This window comes from Carcharhinus amblyrhynchos, chromosome 7 (genome assembly GCF_965287045.1).
Source record: "Carcharhinus amblyrhynchos chromosome 7, sCarAmb.v2.hapA, whole genome shotgun sequence".
In the NCBI taxonomy this organism is placed as follows: Eukaryota; Metazoa; Chordata; class Chondrichthyes; order Carcharhiniformes; family Carcharhinidae; genus Carcharhinus; species Carcharhinus amblyrhynchos.
In genome coordinates, this window is record NC_137330.1 from 74,009,491 (window position 1) to 74,023,227 (window position 13,737).

The following is a 13,737-nucleotide window of genomic DNA, read 5'->3' on the forward strand; positions in this document are numbered from 1 at the left end:
TCTCTTCTCCCCCATTCATTTCTCTTTACCCTTCTCTCAATCCTCTTTACTCCCTCTTCTCATTTCTCTTTACCCTTCTCTCAATCCTCTTTACTCTCTCTTCTCATTTCTCCTTTCCCTTCTCTCTCACTCCCTCTTTTCCCCTGGCTCTCTTCGCCCTCACCTCGCCTTACTCTCTTCTCCCCCACTCCCACTCCCACTCATTTCTCTTTACCCTTCTCTCAATCCTCTTTACTCTCTCTTCTCATTTCTCTTTACCCTTCTCTCAATCCTCTTTACTCTCTCTTTTCTCATTTTTCCTTGCCCTTCTCTCTCACTCTCTTCTCCCTCACTCTTCTGCTTCCCTCACTTTTCTAACTTTCCTCCTCACTCCCTCCCAGCCATTCATCTGTTAGTGCTGACGTTGCTGTTCCCCTCCTCCTCAGTTTGTCACTGAGAGCTGTGGTGGGCTCCCGCTCTCAGCATCAGCTGAGAATGCACCGTCTTGGGGAATAGCAGCGCCTTTCTCTCCGCCTTACCTCCCGATCCTACCCTACCCCCGGGAGACAAAACACAACCGGACACCACCTCGCATCCATCGGGATCCACGGCGGAAAATAAAAGGTAAGAGGAATTTCAGAGAGACAGCGAGGGGAGGAAAAGAAAACAGCCAGTTGAGAATGTTGTGCATGTTCTCCTTGTGTAGTTGTAGTTGGAGAGTGAAGGGAATGGGGATGTAGTGTCCCGGGACCCCTCGGGGACTGACCCCCCGGGGAGGGTGCCTGGTGTTAACTGGCTGAACCTTGCTGCAAATCTCCCAGGTCCGCACTCCTGGGTGGCTCACAAGGGGTTAAATGGAGTTTAAAGCCAATCAGTTAGTTAGAAATCCCAGGCTAATGGGGGGTGGTGAGGAGCAGACGGGGCTGTTTTGTTACTCTCACTCCCACCCGGATACTTTATGCCCTTTAAGAAGAACCCCGGCGGCTGCTGCCTGTCCAGGGAGAGGCTGCCAGGGATTTAGCGTTGATTGCCGAGGTTTGATTTTAACCACCACCCCCCGCCAATTGCAGAGGGATTTTTCTGCGCCCTATCCATTCATGTAGTTAGGGAGCCGGCCGGAGTGGTCATTGAGAAAGCAGCAGCCCCCCCCCCCCCAGAGAGATGGAAGTCTGGCCAGAGGGGCAGATTGTGCCCCTCATGCTTTCCACCCAGTGCCAGGGACGGAAAGGGGGAATCTGGTTTACTTTCATAGAAACTTGAAGCCGCAAACAAATCAAACCTCGTTTGTTTCCCTTTTGGACTGAGTTACTATAAACTGACAAAAGTGCTCAGTAGGCGTTGATGAAATATTTTTCTTAACTCTTTAATCGCCAGTTTACATCCACTCAGTGGTGTTATTATTGTGTTCGACTGCAGAAATAGCTGGAATGAGAACATGTGGCATTGACAGCCCCTTATTAAAGACAGCTTTCTCCAAACGAACACAAAACGTACATAGAGTTATCGAAATTTACATTACAGAAGGTGGCCATTTAACCCATCGGGTTTATGCTGGTGCCAACTCTATTTATTGTGTTATCATGAGACTTGGCAGCACAAAGAAAGGCATGTTAGAATCATCTGTCAAATCACAGTGAACCAAGTCAATGTAAATCTATTGTGTTTTAATACTCAAAAATTTTTTGTAGGAAATCCTTTACAATTATTAATACATTCCCTGATTCCATTTTTTCTCAATTCCTTGAAGGTATTGTTGCCTCACTTTTGTGTAATTTGAATCCTTTCAATATGGTTTTCAACACTGTTGCAGTAAAGAAATGGCTGTTTTTCTTTTTTCCCATTTTATCCACCTCTTGCAAAGGTTAAGTATCCAAGAATATTTAATTCCCCACCTTGTTCACTCTGCAACTATGTCTCTTTAATGACTATTGGCTCAAAACTATTTCTATCAGTGTTACTAATTCATCTTTTTTTAAATTTGATGATAAGTTGTGAATGTCATTGACAAGACTAGTATTTGTTGGCAATCCTTGATTAAGAAGGGTGTGGAGACCCATCTTTCTGAACCACTACAATGCATGTAATGGAGTTCGAGGAGTTTGACCCAGTGGCAATGAAAGAATGGGAGATATAGTTCCAAATCAGGATAGGAGCGGAATTTGCAGGTGGTGGTGTCCCCATAGATCTGCTACCCTTGTCCATCTAAGTGCTAAAGATCGAGGGTTCCGAAGGAGCCACTGTGAATTGCTACAGTGCATCTTGCAGATGATGCATACTGCTGACGCTGTGCAATAATGCTGGAGAGAGTGAATGTTAAAGTAGTGATGGGGTTTTCATTAGGATTGTAATGAGCTTCTTGAATGTTGTTAAAGCTGCACTCATCCAAGAAAATGGAAAGTATTTTATACTTGTCGATGGTGGACAAGCTTTAAGGAGTAAAGAGGTGAGTTATTTCTGGCAGAATTCCCATCCCCTTATCTACTCTTGAAGCCACTGTATTTATTTGGATGGTCCAATTTAGTCCCAATAAATGGTAACTCCCAGGATTTTGTTGATGAGAAAATTCAGCAAAGCTACTGTCATTATGGTTATTGACAGGCATAAATGTTACTTGCCGCTTGGTGGCCCAAACCTGAGTGTTGCCCAGGCCTTGCTGCATATGGACATGGGCTGTTTCAGTATCTGCAGAATAGCTATTGATATTGATCATCGTGCAGCTAAAGAGCAAAGAACAGTACAGCACAGGAACAGGCCCTTTGGCCCAACAAGTCTGTGCTGACACAGATGCCTCTCTAATCTAGTATTTTCTTGCCTCTACGTGATGCATATCCCTCTATTCCCCGCCTGCTCATGCATCTATCCAGTTGCCTCTTGAACGGTGTTATAGAAACTGCTTCCAACACTTCCTGCGTGTTCCAGGCATTCACCACCCTCTGTGTGAAAAACTGGCTCCTCACATCTCTTTTAAACTTGCCCCATCGCACTTTCAACATAATGCACCTCCAAGTAATTGACCCTTCAACTCTGGGAAAAATGTTCTGACTATCCACACTATCTAAGCTTGTCATAATCTTGTAAACCTCTATCAGGTTCCCCCCTCATCCTCCAACGCTCCAATGAAAAACAATCCAAGTTTGTTCAACCTTTCTTCATAATCCATATCCTCCTAACCAGGCAACATCCTGGTAAATCTCTTCTGCACCCTTTCCAATGCATCAACATCCTTCCGGTAGTGTGGCGACACAACATTCCAAATGTGGCCTAAGTGAAGTCTTATACAGCTACAGTGTGATTTCCCAATCCCTATACTCAATGTCCAGACTGATGAGGGCCAGTGTGCCATATCCCTTCTTGACCACCTAAAGGGAACTGTGGATTTACATGCCTAGATTCCTCTGAATGCTAATATTTCTAAGGGCCTTACCATTTACTGTATACTTCTACAGTAACCCTTCCCAATCACATCAGCTCACATTTGTCCGGAAAATGTATTGTGCAATCACTGACAAATATTCTCAGTTTTGACGCAGGGAAGGTTAATGATGAAGCAGCTGAAGATAGTTGGGCTCAAACTCTACCCTGAGGAACACTTACAGTCATATTCTGGGACAGGAATAAGTGGTCTCCAACAACCACAACTTTCTTTGTGTTAGGTTTAATTTCCCTCAGTACAGTGTTTTCCCCATGATTTGCATTGACTTCAGGTTTGCTCAGGTATCTTGATGTCAAAGGCAGGCCACTCTCACCTCACCTAATCTATTTTGTTGCGAATGCTTTGCATATTCCGATATACTACGTTTAACTTTAAACTTGTTTTTTTTCTCTGATGTCATCTGAGTCTCTAATGTCCTATTACCTTTGCTGAACTCACAGTCCATTCCTGCAGCACTCAGCTTGTTTTTATGAGATTGCTACTCTGCTGTACAGCCTTTCCATTTTTCTTTCTGCTTTTAAGTGTATATTTTCCTGCATCCTCTCACGTCCACCCCTGCAGCAATATTTTAAAATCCGATCCACCACATTAGTTATTGCATTTACTAGGATCTTTATTTCAGCCTGGTTTTTGTGTTGCCCATTTCATCAGAACATCTTCCCCTTTTCCCAGTGTTTGTTGCCAGCACCCCTATGTCAAAGTGGATTTGGTTTTTTGCAATATTTAGTTGGAGGGAAATTCTGCTCATAGACAAACAGTGTATCAAATCAGAGGTAGCGGAGGGAGCGTGGGAAGTGGCAGTGAGATAGAGCAGTCTGTCATCAGCATACACATGGGAGTTGTTATCAGGCTTTTGGACAGCTTTGCCAAGTGGCAGCATGTAGATGTGAAGTAGAAGGGAGAAAGGGTAGATTCTTGGAGAAACTAGATATAATGGTCCAGAAGTGGGAAGAAAAACTATCATTGTTGATGTTCTGATTGAGTGATAAATAGGAATGGAACCAAGTGTCAACAATCCCACCCAACTAGGTGTTGGAGGAATGGCATTGTGGGTAGATAATTTGTTCATATATCAAAGGCTGCAGAAAGAGCGAAAAGGATGAGGAGGGGTCATTAACCATGATCACAGTCATGAAGAATTTAGTTTGTGACTTTGAAAAGCACTGTTTCAATGTTATGGCAGGGACGGAAACATGCCCGAACAATTCAGACATAGAGTTGTGCAAAAGATGGGCAGAGATTTGGCAACATTATAGAAGATTCCAAGGATGATGCTGAGCTGAAATTTGATGATACCAGGAATGCATCTCTCTTAACCCCAGTTGATGACTGCTGCAGTTTCAAGTAATTTGAAGCTCAAGTTCCCTGGAGAGAGAATGACTAATGTTGTGATTACTAATCACAAATGTAGTAAAACTACAATGTTGTAATATTAACAATTTGTCAAACTGAAGAAATATATAATGGTAAATTAGTGTTTGATTCTTTTTGGATGAAAAGCCTTTATTTGAGGTGCTTTTTTCTTTATTCTATCATGGGCTGTGGTGTAAGTTTTAGGTATTATTTGGACTTGCATTCTAATTGCTTTCATTTGAGATTTTAACCACATAGGCAACAGGATACAGTTTGGTGAAGTAACTCTGGAAACCTTTATCAAGTTGTAGATTGACACTTATCAAAAACAAGGTGGCACTCAATTAGCATACTATGGCTGTTACTTCCAGTTCATGATGTGGATGGCCAGTGTTGGACTGGGGTAAACACAGTAAAAAGTCTGACAACACCAGGTTTTAGCCCAACCGATTTATTTGATAGTAAACTCACTATCAAATAAATCGGTTGGACTAAAACCTAGTGTTGTCAGACTACTTCCAGTTCAGCCATGAGTGTAAGTTCACACTTGGTTTCTGTTCTCTCTCTGTGACTTCTGCTTCACTGTGGACAGCTGGAACTTGCTGTGCAACTTGCTCAGTGAAAGCTACTGCTTATTAACTCATTCCAAGCTGCAACCCACAACGTGATCAATGATGAAGGGCATAGACAGAGTGGATAAGGAGCAGCTGTTCCCCTTGGTTGAAGGGTCAGTTACGAGGGGACATAGGTTCATGGTGCAGGGCAGGAGATTTAGGGGGGATGTCAGGATGGTGGGGGGACCAGAGGGTGGTAATGGCCTGGAATGTGCTGCCTGGGAGGGTGGTAGAAATGGATTGCCTCACATACTTTTAAAAAGTATCTGGATGAGCAGTTCGCATATCATAATATTCAATCCCATAATATTGGGATTAGGTGGGGGTTCAGATGTTTCTAATGTGTCAGTGCAGACTCGATAGGACGAATGGCCTCTTCTGTGCTGTATGTCTCTATGTTATTGATTCCAATTCGCCCAAATGAGGTGAGGCTATTTCTTAACTGGCTTAAAGGGTGCATGATCAGTTTTCAAAGGTGATGGTCATCTATTGATTTCATTCCTGTTGTTCCCTGACTGCTCCTCTAAGCTGTCATTTGCTCATCGGGCCGTCCCTATCATTCAAATTTATTTCTGTTACTTCTGAGACTTCTTGTTAAGGTACAGGATAGTTTTAATACCTTCCTTGCCTATTTGTTTAGGATGGGGGGAAATGCTGTCATGCCCTCGTGATTGACATTTTGAGCTCAAGGTCTTGGAATTTATTTAATTGGTATATTATTAAATCAGAGCCCTATCAATGACCCCATGTCTTGTACAGCTCATTTAAAGGTTGACGTTCCTTCTCTCTGTGGTTATTTGGGATGAGTTACTTTCCTTTAAAACAAAGGATAGAGTGCTAAATTTGCTTATCACCTTAAAACTAATAAATAAGCTTATGCAGTAGGTAATGTGGTGTACAGATAGAACAGAATTTTACCAAAGTTTATCAGTGCAAGGCTCTGGTAGCAGTAGCACACAAAGTCAATCAGCCTTTTTTCCTCTGCTGACTATACGGAACTCTGCTTTCTGTGCTATTCATCGGTTTGTAGGGAAGCCTGTAACTTGATCTCAAAATGGTTTTCTCTGCCTTCTTCCCCGGGACAATGTGAAACACATTAACCTTGTATTCAGGTAAAAGTGTTATTGGCTTTTCTAGAGCTCTTTTATCATCAGATGTAAACAGACCATTTGCAGCACAACTGTTTCCAACCCAGTATCTCCAACACTTTTTTTGGAACTTTGGGAGACTTGGTCTACTCATTGCAAAGCCAGAGACTGCTGCCATTGTCTGAAAAGACTGAAAGCTGGCATGTATGTCTCCAGATATGTAGCCAAAGTTTTGGGCCAGATTTTGTGGCACGTTGTGCACAAAAGATCCGGCGACATTGTTTACGGCGTCAACTCTGGCAAGGCTGGCCCCAAAGAGATTGGAGCACTGTCGCTGATAGGTGCCCCAATCAGCATTGAAAATGACAACTCACATCCCACCCCCCCCCCATCAAGGACCCCCCACCACAAGCATCAGGGTGAGCTCCCCTGCTACCATGGAGGTATTGAGGGCTATTCACATCTCCTGTCCCACCACAAGTACTGGGGCACCGCCTCTCCCCATCATTGGCATCAACTCTCTCCGTCAACACAAGGGAACCCCTCTCCCCATAAAGTTCCCTAGAGGACCTACCCTCAATGCTATTGCCAGCATAGATTGGCACTGCACTGTGGCACAGTGCCAACCTATGCCAGAGGAGTGCCAGGGCACTGCTTGGGCATGTCACTTTCCTCCTGGGGACTATACTTACCTTGCACCCCTCAACTGATTCCTGTTTTTATATATCTGTTGTAAACCTTGCCAACGTATGAATATTCAGTGAGATGGGCGTATTGTGCCTGGAAAGTTCTTTCGTAAGAATTAAATTCATTTAAGTATAGGGAACGAGGTTCCTGCTCTTCGTTACACTACTGGCAAGGGTGCGGAAAATTGGGAAGTTACATCTCGGCTGCGAGCATCTAGTTTCTTGACCCTTGCGGGATTTTGTACCCATGTTGCCATCTGTGCTGATATTGAACAGGGGCACAAAATTCCCCCCACCCCCCCCCCCCCCCATAGAATATAAATGAGAATGATTTTGATGTCTGCTTTTATTTGAGATAAGTCAGCATGCAATGTCTGGGAATTAATTCATCAGTCCTGATGTTGAATTGATTTATATCAGTATGTCCTGTAGAACCTCATTAAAACAGATGCTTATCAATGTGTTTTTGTCGAGAGAACTGCTTTGCCAAAGCATGTTTTTGTTATATCTGTCAGTAGTTAGTTAAAAATACTGAATAGCTTTGCAATGTTTACAAAGTTACAGCAATTACATAAAGTTCACGTAAAATACATATAAAATCAATGCTTGAAAGTGATTGTTGTGCTAAATCTGACATGACACATTGAACTAACACATATTAAAATTTAAAAGGAATATAGAGGTACAAAAGCTAATTACAGAGCTTAATTCTAAACTTACAAAATCAAAGATGGTTACATACTGTGAAAGAAAGTGACTTTCCCTAAACATCATATGTTAACTTGCATTAATTTAATGCTCAAGGCTTTAACACTTCCTTTTTTGCATAATCGGTCTTTGAAGTTAGTGTATGCGGCTGATAATTTTAATTGCTAGGGAGGTGGATTGTTCCACACCAGCAATTGTTTAACCTTGATGTCTTGCATCACTGACTGAAGGGCTATATGTTTTTCCTTCTTTGTCAATTGATTGATGATAAGACCAAGTCATGTGATGAGCTAACGTTCCAGAATTCAGTATAATACCATATTGGGCTTTGATTATTTCATTAAACTACAAGCTGATTGTAAATAATTTCCTACAGTGGGCGTGCTGACAGAACCATCGCCAATTGCCCATTCCTAATTGCACTTGAACTGAGTGGATTGCTGGGCCAGAATCAACCATGTTACTGTGGATTCGGAGTCGCATGTAGGGCATACCACGTAAGGATAGCAGATAGCAGATTTCTTTCCCTAAAAGAGCATTTTTTTGGGGAACAGATTTTAAAAATATTTTATTCCTTTCTTAGAGTCCCAAAGCCAATGCATAGAGTAGACGGAGCAAACCCCTAATCCATCTTCTTTCTTGCTCCAAAAAACATTTCAAATTGAATCCAATTCATGATTCCCATACAAGGGACATACTAGATCCAACCTGACAGGAATAGGCATTGCACCTGACCCCACACTTGATTCTAGGCTTGATATTAGCCAAAAGGGGAGGCGATGGCTGAGTGGTATTATCACTAGCCTATTAATCCAGGAATTCAGCTGATATTCTAGGGACATGGGTTTGAATCCCGCCACAGCAGATGATGGCATTTTAATTCAAGGCAAAATGTCTGGAATTAAGAATCTACTGATGACTATGAAACCATTCTCAATTGTTGGAAAAACCCATCTGACTCAATAGAGAGTCATACAGTCAGAGCACTACTGCACAGAAACAGATCCTTCATCTGAAATATTCCATGCCGACCATGGTGCCCTCCCAACCAGTCCCAATTGTGCATGTTTGGCACATATCCCTTTAATCCTTTCCTATCCCTGTACTTATCCAAATGCCTTTTAAATGGTGCTATTGAACCTACCTCGACCATTTTCTCTGGTAGCTCAATCTATATACACACCACTCTTTGTGTGAAGAAGTTGCCCCTCAGGTCCCTTTCAAATCTTTCCCCTCTTACCTTAAACCCATGCCCTCTAAGATTCTATTCCCCTACCCTGGGAAAAATATTGTGGGTGGACTTGAAAGTGGGAGAATTTCAGATCTGTTTTTTGGGTGTGTTTTTAGGCCCCCTCCATCCACATGCACTCTGCCTGCAAAAATTTTGAGTGAGCCTGTTTCTTGCCGCAGAAGCTTGTGGGCAGGCTTAATGTACCCGAAGCCTGCAGAGGGTGGTAGTGCGCATGTGCATGAGCAGTAGCAGGAATCTGACAGAAAAGAGAAAGCTGTCGAAGAGAGAGCTGTCGGGCCCCTGCTAGTGCAGGCAGCCTGAAACAGCTCTCCTCCCCCCCGCCTGAAATCATAGGGGCCCACAGCCTGAGATACAGCCCCCACCGCTTAGATTGATCACAGACCTCTTCCCTCCCCCACCAATCGTGGCCCTGCTGCCCTCCCCCCCACCGATTGCTGAAGAATGGAAGCAGGTCCCGCTCCATTGGCCCCTTCCCCGTTACCCCCGCCCTTGGCACTGCCCAGTGGCATTGTGCAGGTGCTGGACTGGCATTTCTCAGATGCCAGGGTGGCACTGCCAGTCTGATACTGCCAAAGGGGCATCCCCTCTTGTCCTATGCCTTCCCGGAGGGGGGCCTCAATGGCCTCCGGTTCCACCGGCAAAACCAAGTCAATGGGCAGCATGTCTATTCCTCACTGGCAACAGCCTTTCCTGACGAGGTTATAAAGGTCTCGGTCGATTGAGCACTGGGCTTGTTAAGCATATGTTAAACAGCATTTAAATAAATTTAAATACATTAACCTGCCTGTTACCCATTTCCAGTAAGAGGCTGACTCCGCCGGAAATCCAGCGCTTGTAAAGTGGTACCACTGTCTTGAAAACCAGTGCTAATTGCTTTACACCCCACTCTACCACCGTGTCATGCCTGAAAACAGGCGCAATGCGATGGTAAAATCGGTCCCTATGTGTGTTCATCCTGTCTATACCCCTCATGATTTCGTCCACCTCATTAAGATCACTCTCATTTTCCCATGTTTTGAGGAATAAAGCCCTAGCCCGGGAAACCGCTCCCTATAACTCGGGCCTACCAGTCTTGGCAATATCCTTGTAAATCTTCTTTGCACCCTTTCCAGTTTATCAATGTCTTTCCTGTAATAGAGTGACCAAAACTGTACACAATACTCCAAGTGCGGCTTCACCAATGACTTATACAACTGCAACATAATGTCCCAAGCCTTTTTCACCACCCTGTCTACCTGTGACGCCACTTTCAATGAACTATGTCCTTACACCCCTAGGTACCTCTGTTTCTCAACACTCCCCAGGTCCTACCATTCATTGTATAAGCCTTACCCTGGTCTGACTTTCCAAAATGCAATACCTCACACTTATCTGTATTGAAATCCACTTGCCAATCCTCGGCCCACTTCTCTAATTGATCAAGATCCCCTTTTATTTTTATAGCGTTCTTCACTATTAATGGTACCTCCTAATTTAGTATAATCCGCAAACTTACTAACCGTGCCTTGACCATATTAAATTCTCCCTCAGTGTAACTGAACAGGTGCTGACTGTAGCAACTAGGGGATTTTCACAGTAACTTCTTTGCAGGGTTAATATAATCCTACTTGTGACTAATAAATAAACTTTATTTTATGCCTTGTACATTCACATCCAAATCATTTATATAAATATTGAATAACAAGATTCCCAAGGCACACACCAGTCACAGGCCTCCAGTCTGAAAAATAACCTTCCACCACCATCCTTTGCTTCCTATCATTGAACCAATTTCAAATCCAATTTGCTAGCTCATGTGACCTAACCTTCCAGACTAGCCTGCCATGCAGGACCTTGTCAAAGGCCTTACTGAAGTCCATATAGACAACATCACTGCCGTACTTTCATCCATCCTCTTGTTCACCTCATCGAAAAACTCTAAAAGATTCATCAGACATGATTTCCCATGCACAAATCTGTGCTGACTATCCCTAATCAGACCTTGACTATCCAAATGTTGGTAAATCCTGTCCCTCCAAAATCCCCTCCAGTAACTTACCCACCATTGATGTCATGCTCACCAGCCTATAATTCCCTGGCTTCTCTCTGCTACCTTTCTTAAACAATGGAACAACATTAGCCACCTTTCAGTCTTCCAGAACGTCACCAGTGGAAAGAGATGAAGCAAATATCTGTGCAAGAGCCTCTGCAATTTCTTCTCTAGCCTCCCATAAGAGGCAAGATGCACTATGTCAGACCCAGGGGATTTATCAATCTTAATGCGCTTTCAGGTTGCAGATACCTCCTTAGTAAAATGCATGTGGTCCAAGACATCACCACTTGTTTCCCTCATTGCTTTAGCACCTATGATGTTCTCCACAGTAAACACTGAGGAGAAATATTCATTAAATTCGGCAGTGCCCTTGAGGGAAGGAAATCCTCCATCCTTGCCTTGTCTGGCCTACATGTGACTCCAGATCCATAGCAATGTGGGTGACTCTCAATTGCCCTCTGAAATAGCCTAGTAAGCCACTTAGTTGAAGGGCACCTTGGGATGGGCAATGAAAGATAGCCAGCCAGCAACACCCATATGTCATGAATGAAATAAAAAAGGCCATGAAGCAGTAAAATAAATTCACCAATTGTCATTGTTGCATTTGAGCCTGTGTCTCTAGGCCCTTTGGATTAGCCATCCACTGATATTACAGTTACACCAAAGAGCATTAGTGAGCCAGCCTGGGGTTTTACACCAATCAACCATAGTTGTCATGACCTTTCCTGAGACCAGCTTTGAATTCCAAATGTATTAATTGAATTTAAATTCCACCACTGCTGTGTTGGGATTTGAAAGTATTTTCTTCAGACTGGAGTTTAGGAATGCTAAACTAGTGATATTACAACCACACCACTAGAGACACCAGATGCCTGAGAAAGTATCAGTTAAAAATCATGCATTTCTTGTAAAACAGAAGTCAGTTTTGTTCCATTTTTGGAAGCTTTTATAACATCCTAAAAGAGTGGGGGCTACTGTTTTAAATTAAACAGGAAACATGTAAAATTGGAATTCAGAATCTAACTTGTATCAAACCAAAAATGAACTAGATTTGATTTTTATTACTGTAACATTTAGTTTTAGGAGGTTGGGAGCTGAAAATATTTAAATTAAAAGATGGTTGGGCGGGTATACTATCATTTCCAAAGATCTGCTAGCATTCTGCAAATGATTTTATCTCCCTTCGATCTTCGTGTTCAGGCAGGTTTTCAGCCCTCAACTTGAACCAAATTAATCAAAAATTTTCAAGAGTTCAGTTGCAAAAAAGCCCAAAGAATGTTAAAATGAATCATAGCTCTTTGTGCTTGTTTCATTTGGAATAAGAGATGATGGGGCTAACCTCCATTTAGAGATGCAGTTACTGTGGCAACATGATCAGCTGCTGCTCCAAAACTGTGTGCCCAACATGTTGGTGTGCCAGCGAATCCTAAGGCTTTCAGCAACATATTAGATGCTACTGAATCTAACGTCTGAGAATAAATTCTCCATTTAGCTCAGTGGTTCCCCCAACAATTTATGCTGGAGTTCATTTGAGCGCCGGACTTATCAGTGGAACTATCATTCATTTTCAGAAATTTGGTTATCTGAAAATAAAGTGAAAACTAACTTTAATGAGTGAAATCTATCAAGGATGAGTTTTAAATTTAAACAGGAGTCGTCTTGGAAATATTCCCTAAAAAAAAAGAGAATAGCACTTTCAGGAGAGATAGAGGGAGAAAACTCTCAGAAGGGGAAGCAAAGGAAATATTGTTTAAAAAGTGCAGTCATATACAATTAATCGATCGATAATGTAATCATTGCACTTCTAATTTCTTTAATTCAGTTTCTGGCATTAACACCACCCCTATTCTAATTATTTACATGCATAAAAATTCTCATTAACCACCTTGTGTTATAATATTAATTATTCAATCTCTCTGTGTTGCTTGTGTATGTTGACTTTAATTTGCATCTTCTTGTGAACATTTTTAAAAGAATAAATGTTGCTGTTTTTGATAAATTGGAGGGTACATTGTTTCATAAAACAAGCTCTCTGAGGCCTGACCGAAACCATCTCTTCTGTTTCCAGCAGAGCCAGAGATTCCTGCAACAAAACTGTTTCCCTCTCTCTCGCTTCTGGCCTCATGACAACATATCCCCTCAAAAGACCTCTTGAACCCTCTATTCTCAGCAACCATCAAACTCTTTGCCAACGTCCAAGATCCTTGGAACATGTCACTGCATTGCAAATCCATGCCTATCTCTCCCAAACCTCTCTGCTTGAATCTTCTTAATTAGGTTCCCTTCTCACCTCCCACCAACCAAAGTTACAGGCAACATTTCCCGTGATTGTCCCTTCTGATCCTCCTTGGCCTTTGTCCCTTCTTTGAAATGGGCAACCACACCATTATCTTTCACCACCTCTTGTTTGTTACCCGGTTCGGCAGAACTACCATCACTTGGTTCCACTTTTAAATATTTGATCAGATCCAGAGCATTCCCAAGTAATAGCATCTTCTCCTAACTTCACGCCAGCATGTACAGAATCGACCTGATGGCACTGTGATTAGCACTGCTGCCTCACCTGACCTGAGCTTAATTCCAGCCTCAGGT

The 13,737-nt window shown here is 42.7% G+C and overlaps 1 protein-coding gene across 2 annotated transcripts in view; it reads left to right on the top strand.

Moving 5' to 3' along the window:
* Positions 1-266: 266 nt before the first annotated feature.
* The window catches only part of dse (dermatan sulfate epimerase), a 98,977-nt gene continuing 85,506 nt past the window's right edge, over positions 267-13,737 (top strand). For both annotated transcript variants that reach the window (XM_080192588.1, XM_080192587.1), the window contains exon 1: positions 267-603. The gene's annotated coding sequence lies outside the window, so the exon portion shown is untranslated. The remainder of the gene's footprint in view (positions 604-13,737) is intronic.